A 12,973-nucleotide genomic window follows, 5' to 3' on the forward strand; every position below is an offset into this window, starting at 1 on the left:
CTCTGTTACTTTTTGCAATAAACTTTTTTCATTCATTATAATTGTCTCATCAAGTGTGTTTTTTATCCATATACCTAAGTATTTTATTCCTTCTTTCCAAATAAAAGGTAATGAGTCAAATAATTCTTTTGTGCAATGCACATTCAAAGGAAGAACTTCTGATTTAGTCCAATTTATTTTATAACCTGAAAACTTTCCAAATTTTTCAATCAAAACCAATAAACTTGGAATGGTTGTTTCAGGATTTCTCAAATGAAGTAATATATCATCCGCATATGCAGATACTTTATATTCTTTATCCTTATGCGGTATACCCTGTATCTCCTTTTCCTGTTGAATAGCTAATAATAAGGGTTCAAGCACTATATCAAAAAGCAAAGGAGATAGAGGACAACCCTGTCTAACTCCCCTCTGCAACTTAAAACAATCAGAAAAATTATTATTAATATATAACCTAGCAACAGGAGAGCTATACAGAGTTTTAATCATTTGTATAAATCCCGAACCAATACCAAACCATTCCATGGCTTGACATATAAATGTCCATTCCACACGATCAAAAGCTTTCTCTGCGTCTAGGGACACAGAAAAAGCCAGATCTCCAATTTCCTTTGTTAAGTATAACATTTGCAAAGCCAGTCTAGTGTTATTAGATGAGTGTCTTTGAGCAACAAACCCTATTTGGTGCATATCAATTATATAAGGAAGAGCTTTTGCCAAACGCAGGGCCAAAAGTTTGGCTAATAATTTACCATCTACATTTATCAAAGAACTAGGCCTGTAATTTGAAACCAACATGGGATCTTTATTTGGCTTTGGCAAAACAATGGTCAATGACTCTGCCATAGTGCCTGATATGCAACCTTTCTTAAGAAGATTCTGATATAAATTTAACAAATGAGGTAAAAGGGTATTTTGAAATGCTTTATAAAACTCCACCGAAAAACCATCACCACCTGGAGCGGTCCCTACTCTAAGAGACTTCAATGCTGTTTGTAATTCATTTAGCGATATTAGATCTTCCAAACTCCTTTTTATATGATCAGGAACCTTCGGACCTTCAATCAAACTTAAAAACTCCACCCCATCCTTTTCTTTATCATCATAAGACTCAGAAGAATACAGGTTTTTATAATATGTTAAAAACTGTTTTAAAATAGATCCAATTTGAGAGTGAATCACTCCTTTATCATCTTTAATTGCATTCATTTTTATCTTTCTTTTTTTCACTTTAAGATAATTAGCCAATAATCTTCCCGCCTTATTTGCACTTCCATAATACAAAGCTTGCGGACAAAGAATATTTTTCCTAGCCAAATTAGAAGAAATCTCATTATATTTATACTTAACTTTTAACAAAGCTTGTAATGTAGAATTCTCCCATTTTTTAATCAACTTGACTCCAAAAATTTTATTTCTCTTTCTATCTCAATGAATTGTTTTATTAATTGTTTTTTAGAATAGGCTGAGAATGATATAATCTGACCTCTCATTGTTGCCTTAAAAGCATCCCATAATATTTCTTTAGATACATCCTCTGTATTATTAATTTGAAAATATTCATCAATTTTTGATTGAAATTCTTCACAAAATTTTGTATTTGCAAGCAATGCATTATTAAATCTCCATACAGGTCTATCATTATCTTGGTCAATCAAATTTAAATTAATCCACACACCCCCATGATCCGATATAATTATTGGAACTATAGAGGCATGAGTTACATCTTGTACTAAACCATCAGAAATAAAATTATAATCAATTCTAGAAAAAGATTTATGAACATGCGAATAAAATGAAAATTCTCGATCATTAAAATGAAGAATGCGCCAAATATCCTTTAAATTACAAGAATTTACAAAATTATCCAATCCTAATGATTTCAAAATTTTACTAGGTTTTTTATCCAATAAAGGGTCCATAACAGCATTAAAATCTCCTGCCACTATCAATTTATTAGCGGCTAGTGGTAATACTATTGGTTGTAGAGCTTTAAAATATTCAATTTGATTTGAATTAGGAACGTACACATTAAAAAGCGCCAACATATGATCGCCCATACTCATGTTCACATACACCCATCTTCCTAATGAATCTGAAGACCCCGTATTAAATCCTGCAGAACACTTCTTATTAATCAAAATCGCTACCCCACCTTTCTTACCCACCGCAGGAGCAAAAAAACAATCTTTCACCCAATTACCAATTAATTTCTTTGATTCATCTCCATTAAGGTGAGTCTCCTGTATGAAATAAACATCCGCATTTTTCTGTTTCAAATAAAGTAATGTTTTTTTCCTTTTTATCGGATGATTAAGGCCATTTATGTTTATAGAATAAATCTTAAAATCCATTACATAAAATAATTTTTATTACACACATATTTCCACCCAGTAATTATTAAATACTTCCCCCCCATTCTGAAATTCCAAATTAATCCTCCCCCATCCCAATAACCCTCACCCTATCCCCCCACCCCACCCCTCCCTCCCAATACATCATTGCCAACTTCGAAATGTTCATTGGATCAAGTAAACGAAGAACCCCCCCAAGGCTAAACTCATTTTAATTCACATAAATACATTAATCCCTTTAATAATCCCATGTAAGTCATTTAATCCCCATATTCAATATATCTCAGTTCCCCTTCAATATTTTAATTTCCTTATAATAATATCATAAAAGACAATTCCCCCTCCTTTATAATATTCATTTCCCCATTCATACATATCTTCATCCATTCTTTCATGTAAACTCTAAACAATAAATAATAGATTATACTTATACCAGAATTTTCTATACTTTCCCATCTTAAATTTTGTATAAACGTCAATTCGAAAGTTATAATCTACTAAAATCACATTATACCCTCTTATATAATATAAAGCTTTATATGCACTTCCCTTTTTTTTTCCCCTTCCTTTTCCCTCTCCTCTTTTCTTTTCCCTTCCTTCTTTTAACCCTTCCTTTTATGAAACTTCAGGCTCATACCACCATGGAAGAATCAAATTTTATTATACTTTTAAACAATTTTAACCTAAAAGTTAATTATACTTCTTATAACAATATATAAGAACTCAATTAAACCACATGCCTCCCTTTTTTTTTTTCCCCCTCCAAGCTTTAGAAATTGATCATCCATTCATTTAATTATCAAGATTTATCTTGCATAAATTCACTTTCCTATTTCTATACCTCCCTTTTTTTTTTTTTTAAATAAGAAAGGGCAAAGTAACATCCTAAGGCCACTTGATAACCTCCCACAACATCCAATTTTCTTCCATATTCTCAGCATTATACTTCATGACAAATATTCCATTCCATTTTGCCATATCCAATCTTAAAATCTTTTATCATATGATATATTATTCAATAAAGCATCCCAACACACAGTACATAGTCTCCTTTCCATTTTAGACTTTTCATTCCTATACACTGTTGTAAACCATCTTATCTTCTGGCGATTTTCTTCAAGTTCCTCTGGATCTAAGATATAGGATATACAGCAAATCCTTTTCCTCTTCATGTGCAGCACTGACCTTTTAACTCAATAAAGGCCAGATTAATCTTAATATATCCTACTCACAAGCGATCCTCAACCTACTTAATGCTGCACACCATGTCTATAAAGTTCTGTCCAATACCCATATAAACACATCCTTTGCTTTTTGTTTATTTGTTTGTCAAAAGTATATGCTACAGCCTTTTCTAAGAGATAGTTATTGTTCCCTCTTATTAACTGTCCAGTACATCACTGCATCCTTTAGTTGTTATGAATGAGCACATGCCATTCTTAGAATGTTCAGCCACTTTCAAATTTCTATATTCATTCCATATTCAGGAAACATCCATCCTTCCAAACTCAAAGCTTCAGGATAAGAAAATATTTCTTTAAAATATCCATTCAAACAAATAACTAAAACCATTCATACTAATATAGGAAGATCATATGCCAAATCCTTGTTTAAGAATCCATAGGCAGATCATACTGACTCAAAAATTCCTTTAGCTTAACTGCCTCATCAAAATTATGAGTTTTATTTTCAAAAGTCACTCTCATTGTTGCCGGATACATCAGCCCATATCTTGCCCCTAATGATCTCAATTGAGGGCGCATATCCAAGAGCTGCTTCCTTTTGTATGCAGTGGCTTTTGCAAAATTCGGTACTATAAAGACTTTTGAATCCTGGCATTTCAAATCCTTATTTTCTTTAGCCAGTTTTATGATTTCTACCACCTGGTGGTATCTAAGCAGCTTGAAAATCAGCGGCCGGGGGCCCTTTTGACTAGGTAACCTTTTTGATGGAATTTGGTGCGCCCTTTCAATTTCCAACGGATAAGGATTTTTCAATGGCAAAATTTTTGGCAGAAAGTTCAGCAAAAACGCTATAGGGTCACTTTTTTCTACACCTTCTGGTACCCCAATCAAACGTAAATTATTCCTTCTTTCTCTATTAGATACATCTTCAAGATCTTTTCTTAATATTTCAATTTCCTTGTGATCTTTTTTACATATGAGAATCTCTGCCTCCATTTTCTCAGCACACTTCTCTAACTGCTCTATTTTGAAATCAGCTGCCTGCATTCTCTTCGTTAGGATTTCCACTTCTTCCTTAAGGTCTTTAATGTTTTTAGCACTTTCTAACACAATTTCTTTAATAGCTTGTAATTCTTTCATCAAATCCCTGTTTTCAATGTCCTCCGCCGGCAAGGGGACCATTGACGGGGATACCGACTCTAGCTTTGAGCGTTTTACACTTCCCGCTCCTCCTCCTGCCGCCGAACTGTTCTTACTATGTTTGCCCGAAGCCATAACTAATCCGAAATCACTTTTACAACCCGACTTACACCACTTTACAACCTTTTTTTTCCCCAATAATAGCCTTTATCCCAGGACAAGCAGGCAGGTATTCTCACTAGTGGGTGATGTCATCCGACAGAGCCCCGATACGGACATCTCACAAGCATGTCTTGCTTGAAGAAACTCAGAAGTTTCGAGATGCCCGCACCGCGCATGCGCCAGTGCCTTCCCGCCCGATGGTCCTGGCGTGTCTCCTCAGTTCTTTTCTTACCGCGGAGCTGAGAAGTTTTACTTCAATTCTGCGCTGACTGAATTCCAGTTTTTTGCATTCTAATTGCCGCGATTTGGGGTTTATTTTACTCTTTATCGTGAATTTTCTTTGTTTTTATCCTTTAAAAAAAAAAAAAATTTTTTTTCTTCCGGCGAGCCGGCCGGGTCGGCCACGTGGCTCAGGCCCCGCGTCTTCGATCTTGCAGCGGAGCTTTTTCAGCCTATGTCCCGGCCAATCACCGGTTTAAAAAAGTGTAGCAAGTGCCAGCGCGCGATTTCGCTGACGGACCCGTATCGACGCTGCCTGCAGTGTCTTGGTCCAGAACATTTCCCAAAATCGTGCCGGCCTTGTTCCACTCTTACAGTGCGGGCATTTAAGCGGCGCTGTCTATTGTGGGAGTTGATGTTCAAGATGGAGGCTGCTAAGGAACCTACAGCTTCGACTTCATCGGCCGCTTCGCCTGTCCATGCAAAGCCAGCTACTACTCCTGCTACTCCGGGCCTCCTGAAGCCGACTTCGTTCACTCCGGCTTCGGCCCCGAGTTCGGCGCCGGTGCCTGTCCCCGTCTCCTCGGCTCAGGTACTGCCTGCTACCATTCCACCCGTGGTCATTAAGGTGCCGAAAGCTTCCAAGCAGAAGCACTCGACCACGAAGGAGTGCGAAGACCGTGCTGGAGGACCCCCTTTCGGTGCGGATCCCTCCATATCGGCTTCGCTTCGGTCCCTCTTGGAAGCTCAGTTTGTCGAGCTCATGCAAACTATGGGACCCAGGCTAATTGCCTCCATCCAGGGTGACCTCCCGGTCCCGAATCCGGGGGACGGACCGCCCCCTCCTCCTCCTCCTCACCGGTCGATCTCGCTGCTTGGCAAGGAGGAGCGACGTAGGGCGGCTGGTCCCTCGAGGCGGGCTTCCTTCAGCGACATGCCTCCTTTGGAGCCCATCACGCCTCCACGCCACCAGGGCGGGAATCCTCCTGTAGGTAATCGAAGCCCTGGGCATAGCAAGTCTCAGGAAGAGTTCTTCTGCACCCCATACCAGGCCTGGGCTGCGTCACGTGAAGCGTCAACCATTCAGCTTCTTCGATCTACTGCTTCGAGTCCCATTCACTCACTGGAAGCTTCGGGGGACCAGGCAAAGTATCGTCATTCTCGCTCTCCCTCCAGGCACTGGGAGGGGCATCGGTCCAGACATTCTTCACGGCACTCCTCGCACCACTCTGAGGTTTCACCGCAGAAGAAGCTGCCACGCCTGAGGTACTCTTCCTCTGATATGTCTCCCCTGGAGGAGCCGGTGTACGAGGAACCGTCTACCTCCTTTTCTCCCTGTCGATCCCAAGTCTCTCTGGATCCTGAAGCCTCGACTTCGTCCAGTCCCTCTCGGAGACCTGTACTGGCGGACCAGTTGTCTTTTTCTTCTTTTCTCCGACAGATGGCTGATGACTTGGATGTTACTTTGGACACTGGGTCTCGATATTCTAAGGAGTATCTCGACATCATGCATTTGCCTCACCCTCCTGCCGAGTCTCTTCGCCTGCCTCTCCATAAATTGCTTGATCAGACATTTATGAGATGTTTTGAGACACCTTATTCTATTCCTGCAGTCCCGGGCAAATTTGATGCCCGATACCGCACAGTCCATCACAAGGGGTTCGAGGGCTCTCAACTCTCCCACCAATCCCTGCTGGTCGAATCATCCCTCAAGTGGTCCCATCCCTCCCAGGTGTATGCCTCAGTGCCACCGGGTCGTGAGGGCAGGACGATGGATAAGTTTGGGAGAAGAATTTACCAGAACTCGATGATGGCTTCCCAAGTTCTTAATTATAATTTCTACTTTGCATCTTATTTGGAGTTCTTCTTGCCTGTACTTCGAAAATTTACTCCCTACATCGATTCTCAGGCTCGATTTGAATTCGAGGAAGTGGTAGCCTCGCTTTCCCAGCTTCGTCTCCAGCTTATGCAATCCTCGTACGATGCCTTTGAGCTCTCGGCACGTGCTGCTGCCTGTTCCATGGCCATGCGTCGATTGGCATGGCTTCGAACCATTGACATGGACCCGAACCTCCAAGACAGGCTTGCCAATGTGCCTTGTGTGGGAGCGGATCTGTTTGACGAGTCCATCGAGACGGTGACGAAGAAGCTTTCTGACCATGAAAAGTCTTTTCAATCTATCCTTCGGCCTAAGCCCAAGCCTCAACAGTCTCGGCCTTCGAGACCGCCCTTGATCTATCAGCGGCGTTATACTCCAAGGCAGGCTCCGGCTGCGAGACAACCAGCGAAGAGGCAGCCTCCTCAGAAGGCTCAACAGAAGCCTCAGCCGCTGGCGGCGCCCAAGGCCACTCAGCCTTTTTGACTCCATCCCAGGGAGCATAACCGACCTCGTTCTGCATCCCCCTGTTTTTCCCATCGGGGTTCGCCTCCACCATTTTTATCATCGATGGGAGGCTATTACCACCGACCTCTGGGTCCTTTCCATCGTAAGAGAAGGATACTCTCTTCAATTCCATCGGGTCCCTCCGGACCACCCTCCAAGAGAGTATCCTTCCAACTTGACACAGACCGCCCTTCTTCTTCAGGAAGCTCAGGCTTTGCTCCGGCTTCGGGCCGTCGAGCCAGTCCCGTTGGACCAGCACAACCGGGGTTTTTACTCCCGGTACTTCCTCGTCCCGAAGAAGACGGGCGACCTGCGACCCATTCTGGACCTTCGGGTCCTCAACAAGTTTCTGGTCAAGGAGAGGTTTCGCATGCTGACCCTTGCTTCTCTCTACCCCCTCCTGGAGCAGAACGACTGGTTATGCTCTCTGGATCTCAAGGAGGCCTATACTCACATTCCCATTCATCCGGCCTCCCGCAGGTTCCTCAGATTTCGGGTGAGACATCTGCATCTGCAGTATCGAGTGCTTCCATTTGGTCTGTCCTCGTCTCCCAGAGTCTTCACGAAGTGTCTGGCGGTGGTGGCCGCTGCGCTCCGGAACAGGGGTCTTCAGGTATTTCCCTACCTCGACGCCTGGCTCATCAAGGCCCCCTCAGCTCCAGAGGTCATTTCGGCGACCCTGGCCACAATTTGCTTCCTGCAGAGTTTGGGCTTCGAGATCAACTTCCCCAAATCTCACCTGCAGCCTACCCAGTCTCTTCCCTTCATCGGGGCGGTCCTGAACACCATTCGACTCCGAGCATTCCTTCCTCCTCAGCGCATGGATGCTCTTCTTCATCTCTGCCAGTCTGTGTCTTCTCGCCAGGCCATCTCAGCGAGACACATGATGGTCCTCCTGGGCCACATGGCCTCTACAGTTCATGTGACGCCTTTTGCCAGACTCCATCTCAGAATTCCTCAGTGGACCCTGGCTTCTCAATGGACTCAGGTGTCGGACCCATTGACTCGACACATCATAGTCACTCCTGCTCTTCGGCAGTCTCTACTTTGGTGGATGACCTCTTCGAATCTATCCAGAGGTTTGCTGTTTCACACTCCTCCCCACCAGAAGGTTCTCACAACCGATTTCTCGACCTATGCATGGGGGGCTCATCTGGATGGGCTTCGCACTCAGGGATTCTGGACCAGTGCGGACCGACTCCATCAGATCAATCTTCTGGAGCTCAGAGCCATCTTCTATGCTTTTCAAGCTTTTCAACATCTGCTTCACGACATGGTGATCCTCATTCGCACAGACAAACAGGTCGCCATGTATTATGTGAACAAGCAAGGGGGCACGGGATCGGCCTCCCTCTGCCAGGAAGCTCTCAGAGTCTGGGATTGGGCGGTTCGCCACAACGCCTTCCTCAAAGCTGTCTATATTCAGGGGAAGGACAATGTCTTGGCAGACAACTTGAGTCGTCTCCTTCAGCCTCACGAATGGACTCTCCATTCCAACCCCCTTCATCAGATCTTTGCACAATGGGGGACGCCTCAGATAGACCTCTTTGCGGCTCCCCACAACTTCAAACTGCCTCAGTTTTGCTCCAGGATCTACACTCCTCATCGCCTCGAGGCAGATGCCTTTATGCTGGATTGGGGGAATTGCTTTCTGTACGCGTTTCCTCCATTTCCTCTCATTCAGAAGACTCTGGTCAAGTTGAGATTCGACCATGCCACCATGATTCTGATAGCTCCTCGGTGGCCCAGACAACCTTGGTTCTCCCTTCTTCTTCAACTCAGCAGCAGGGAGCCGGTGCTTCTTCCAGTGTTTCCTTCACTGCTTACTCAACATCAAGGTTCACTACTTCATCCCAACCTGCAGTCTCTCCACCTGACAGCTTGGTTCCTCTCAATGTAACTCCTCACCAGTTTTCACAGGCGGTGAGGGATGTCTTGGAGGCTTCCAGGAAGCCTGCTACTCGTCAATGCTACTCCCAGAAGTGGACTAGATTTTCTTCCTGGTGTGTTTCCAATTCCAAGGAGCCTCAGCGAGCCTCCCTATCCTCTGTATTGGACTATCTTCTACACCTATCTCAGTCTGGTCTCAAGTCTACATCTATACCAGTCCACCTGAGTGCTATTGCGGCTTTCCATCAGCCTCTACAAGGGAAACCTCTCTCTGCTCATCCTGTGGTTTCCAGATTTATGAAAGGACTTTTCCAAGTCAATCCTCCTCTCAAACCTCCTCCAGTGGTTTGGGATCTCAATGTTGTCCTTTCTCAGCTTATGAAGCCTCCTTTTGAGCCTCTCAACAAGGCTCCACTTAAGTATCTCACCTGGAAAGTGGTTTTTCTGGTGGCCCTCACGTCTGCTCGCAGGGTCAGTGAGCTCCAGGCCTTAGTGGCGGATCCACCTTTCACAGTATTCCATCATGACAAGGTGGTCCTCCACACTCATCCAAAATTCCTGCCTAAGGTGGTCTCTGAATTTCATCTCAACCAATCCATTGTACTTCCAGTGTTCTTTCCAAAGCCTCATTCTCATCCTGGAGAATCAGCTCTTCATACTCTGGACTGTAAACGTGCTTTGGCTTTCTACCTGGATCGCACCAAACCACACAGAACTGCTCCTCAACTTTTCGTCTCCTTTGATCCAAACAAGTTGGGACGACCTGTATCGAAGCGCACCATCTCCAACTGGATGGCGGCTTGCATCTCTTTCTGCTATGCCCAGGCTGGATTACCCCTTCCCTGTAAGGTCACAGCCCATAAGGTCAGAGCAATGGCAGCCTCTGTAGCCTTCCTCAGATCGACACCGATTGAGGAGATTTGTAAGGCTGCCACTTGGTCCTCGGTTCATACATTCACCTCTCATTATTGTCTGGATACTTTCTCCAGACGGGATGGACAGTTTGGCCAAACAGTATTACAAAATTTATTCTCCTAAGTTGCCAACTCTCCCACCATCCCATTGAGGTTAGCTTGGAGGTCACCCACTAGTGAGAATACCTGCCTGTTTGTCCTGGGATAAAGCAATGTTACTTACCGTAACAGTTGTTATCCAGGGACAGCAGGCAGCTATTCTCACGTCCCACCCACCTCCCCTGGGTTGGCTTCTCTGCTAACTACCTGAACTGAGGAGACACGCCCGGACCATCGGGCGGGAAGGCACTGGCGCATGCGCGGTGCGGGCATCTCAAAACTTCTGAGTTTCTTCAAGCAAGACATGCTTGTGAGACGTCCGTATTGGGGCTCTGTCGGATGACATCACCCACTAGTGAGAATAGCTGCCTGCTGTCCCTGGATAACAACTGTTACGGTAAGTAACATTGCTTTCTTCATGGAGCCTCACATTCACCCGTCCATCTTAGAACATCGCGAAGCCACGCACCCCCATTGGAGTGGATTGAATCTTTCACTAGGACGGTGAATTCATGAGTGGTGTGGTGATGGATATGATGTCCTGAAGTTTCCCCTTGGCTTGTGACCACTGAGTGGACAGGATTCTCACTGAGCTTGTCTCAAATTGAGATGTGCTATGGGAGTTACATGGCTATAGAGGCTGTGTGGCCTATCATCCTCAACGTATGACCAGATGATATTTGACTCTCATGCATGTCTATTCCTACTTATATAAGATTTAAGATCTGTTCATGCAGAAGCCTGAGTTGTGTCTAGAAGGGCACCATTGAATTCCAGTTTCTGTGAAGGACTTAGTTATGATTTGGGATAGTCTATAACAGGGGTGGGCAACTCCAGTCCTCGAGGGCCGGAATCCTGTCGGGTTTTCTGGATTTCCCCAATGAATATGCATTGAAAGCAGTGCATGCAAATAGATCTCATGCATATTCATTGGGGAAATCCTGAAAACCTGACCGGATTCCGGCCCTCGAGGACCGGAGTTGCCCACCCCTGGTCTATAATGAACCCTAGTAGCTCTGTCACCCAAAAGGTCATGTGTATTGATTCCTTTGCACCTTTCTCTGATGTACTCTTGAACAACCAATTGTCATCCTCAGTCTGTGAAACGATGCTGTTATGACTGTTAGACATTTTTGAATATTCTTGGTTCTGTTGTGAGGCCAAATGGCAGTATGTGATACTGAAGTGGTGTTTCCTACTATGAATCTTGGATATTGTCTGTGACCTGAATATATCTGTATCTGTGTATAAGCATCCTTCAAATCCAGAGAACATAGCCAATCTCCTTTTTGCAGAATGGGAATAAGGGTGTCCAAGGAAACCATCCTGAACTTTTGTTTGGCCAGGTTCCTGTGGGAGCCTTTAGGTCTAGGATGGGATGAAATCCTCCTGTCTTCTTTATAATCAGAAAGTACTGAGAATAAAATATTTTCCCTCTTTCCTGTAATGGAACAGGTTTGACACTTTGTTCTGTAAGCAACTCATGATGCTGAGCTTAACTTTGATGTTCTTGATGGACAATTTGGAGGAATGTTTTCTAATTATAGATGGTAACCTTGTGGATAATTTTCAGAACCTACTGGTCTGAGGTTATAAGGGGCCATCTTGCTGCAAATAATTTCAGCCTCCTTTCTGCCAGAAGTTTGCTCAGGATGGTTATTGGGATTGAGGTTATTCTTTGTTGGAGACCATGAGAACATCATCCATGATTATGACTATGGAAGCTGGCCGAGGGCTTCTTGGCCTCAGCTGTTTTGTGCAAAAATGAGTTGTCTAGGAGGAACGGAAGGAGCGAAAGGGAGGAGGATGCTGTATGCCTGTGAGTTGCCCTTTTCTATAAAACCTCCTAGAAGAGGAGATTGGGTCAGAGGCGGGCTTCCCAAGGAAAGAGACCATTTCCAGAGCCCTCCAAAGGTGCTTTGGCTAAGCACAGATGCCTGGTTGCCACAGAGCCCAGGAGGACTCACCCTGGATTTTGTGAGCATTATGTGGAATGCCTATTTGAACTGCTGAGAGTCCTCAGCATTTGCATTAAGCTTAACAGAAGTGATGGCACAGGGCGCTCTCCTCAGCATGAGCCCCAAAGAGCTGAGAACACAGAGCTGGACCAGAATGTTCAGTCTGACATTTGCTGGGAGGATGGAAAATCTGATTCCATGCCATTGTTGTTCCAGGATGCATTTCTCTGGTAGTGTCTGGTTCTCTGCATGAGGACAGTAGTCAAGAAGCGGTAGTGGCTCTGGACCAGGGAGAAGACCCCTACAGTGTGCTGGCTGTTCAAAGCTTCTGTGCTCTCAGGCATTATATTTACTTCACTGTGAGAATAGAAGCCGGAAGTTCTCCGGAGACAACCCCACTTGATTGGTGAAGTCTCTGACTGAGCCAAACAGCGTTGGTCCTCTCTCCCATAGCTATAGTAAGCTTTTGAGCTTACTGAGCATGTGCAGGATTGCCTACTCCTCGAGCCCCCTCCCCTCCTACCGCCAGTTTTTTTTTGACCCGCTCCTTGATAGTTACTGCTGTCTCTCCCTCTTCAGAGAAAAATATAACAGATTACTATTTAAAGACTTTTTGCCAGGGCATACTGAAAAAAAATAAATAAAAAGAATTCCTCAGTACAATGAGTGA

The 12,973-nt window shown here is 44.2% G+C and overlaps 1 protein-coding gene across 5 annotated transcripts in view; it reads left to right on the forward strand.

Moving 5' to 3' along the window:
- Positions 1 to 12,973, forward strand: part of LOC117365590 (acyl-CoA dehydrogenase family member 11-like) — a 241,193-nt gene that overhangs the window by 131,790 nt on the left and 96,430 nt on the right. The window lies entirely within an intron of this gene.

This window comes from Geotrypetes seraphini, chromosome 8, assembly GCF_902459505.1.
Source record: "Geotrypetes seraphini chromosome 8, aGeoSer1.1, whole genome shotgun sequence".
Taxonomy (NCBI): domain Eukaryota; kingdom Metazoa; phylum Chordata; class Amphibia; order Gymnophiona; family Dermophiidae; genus Geotrypetes; species Geotrypetes seraphini.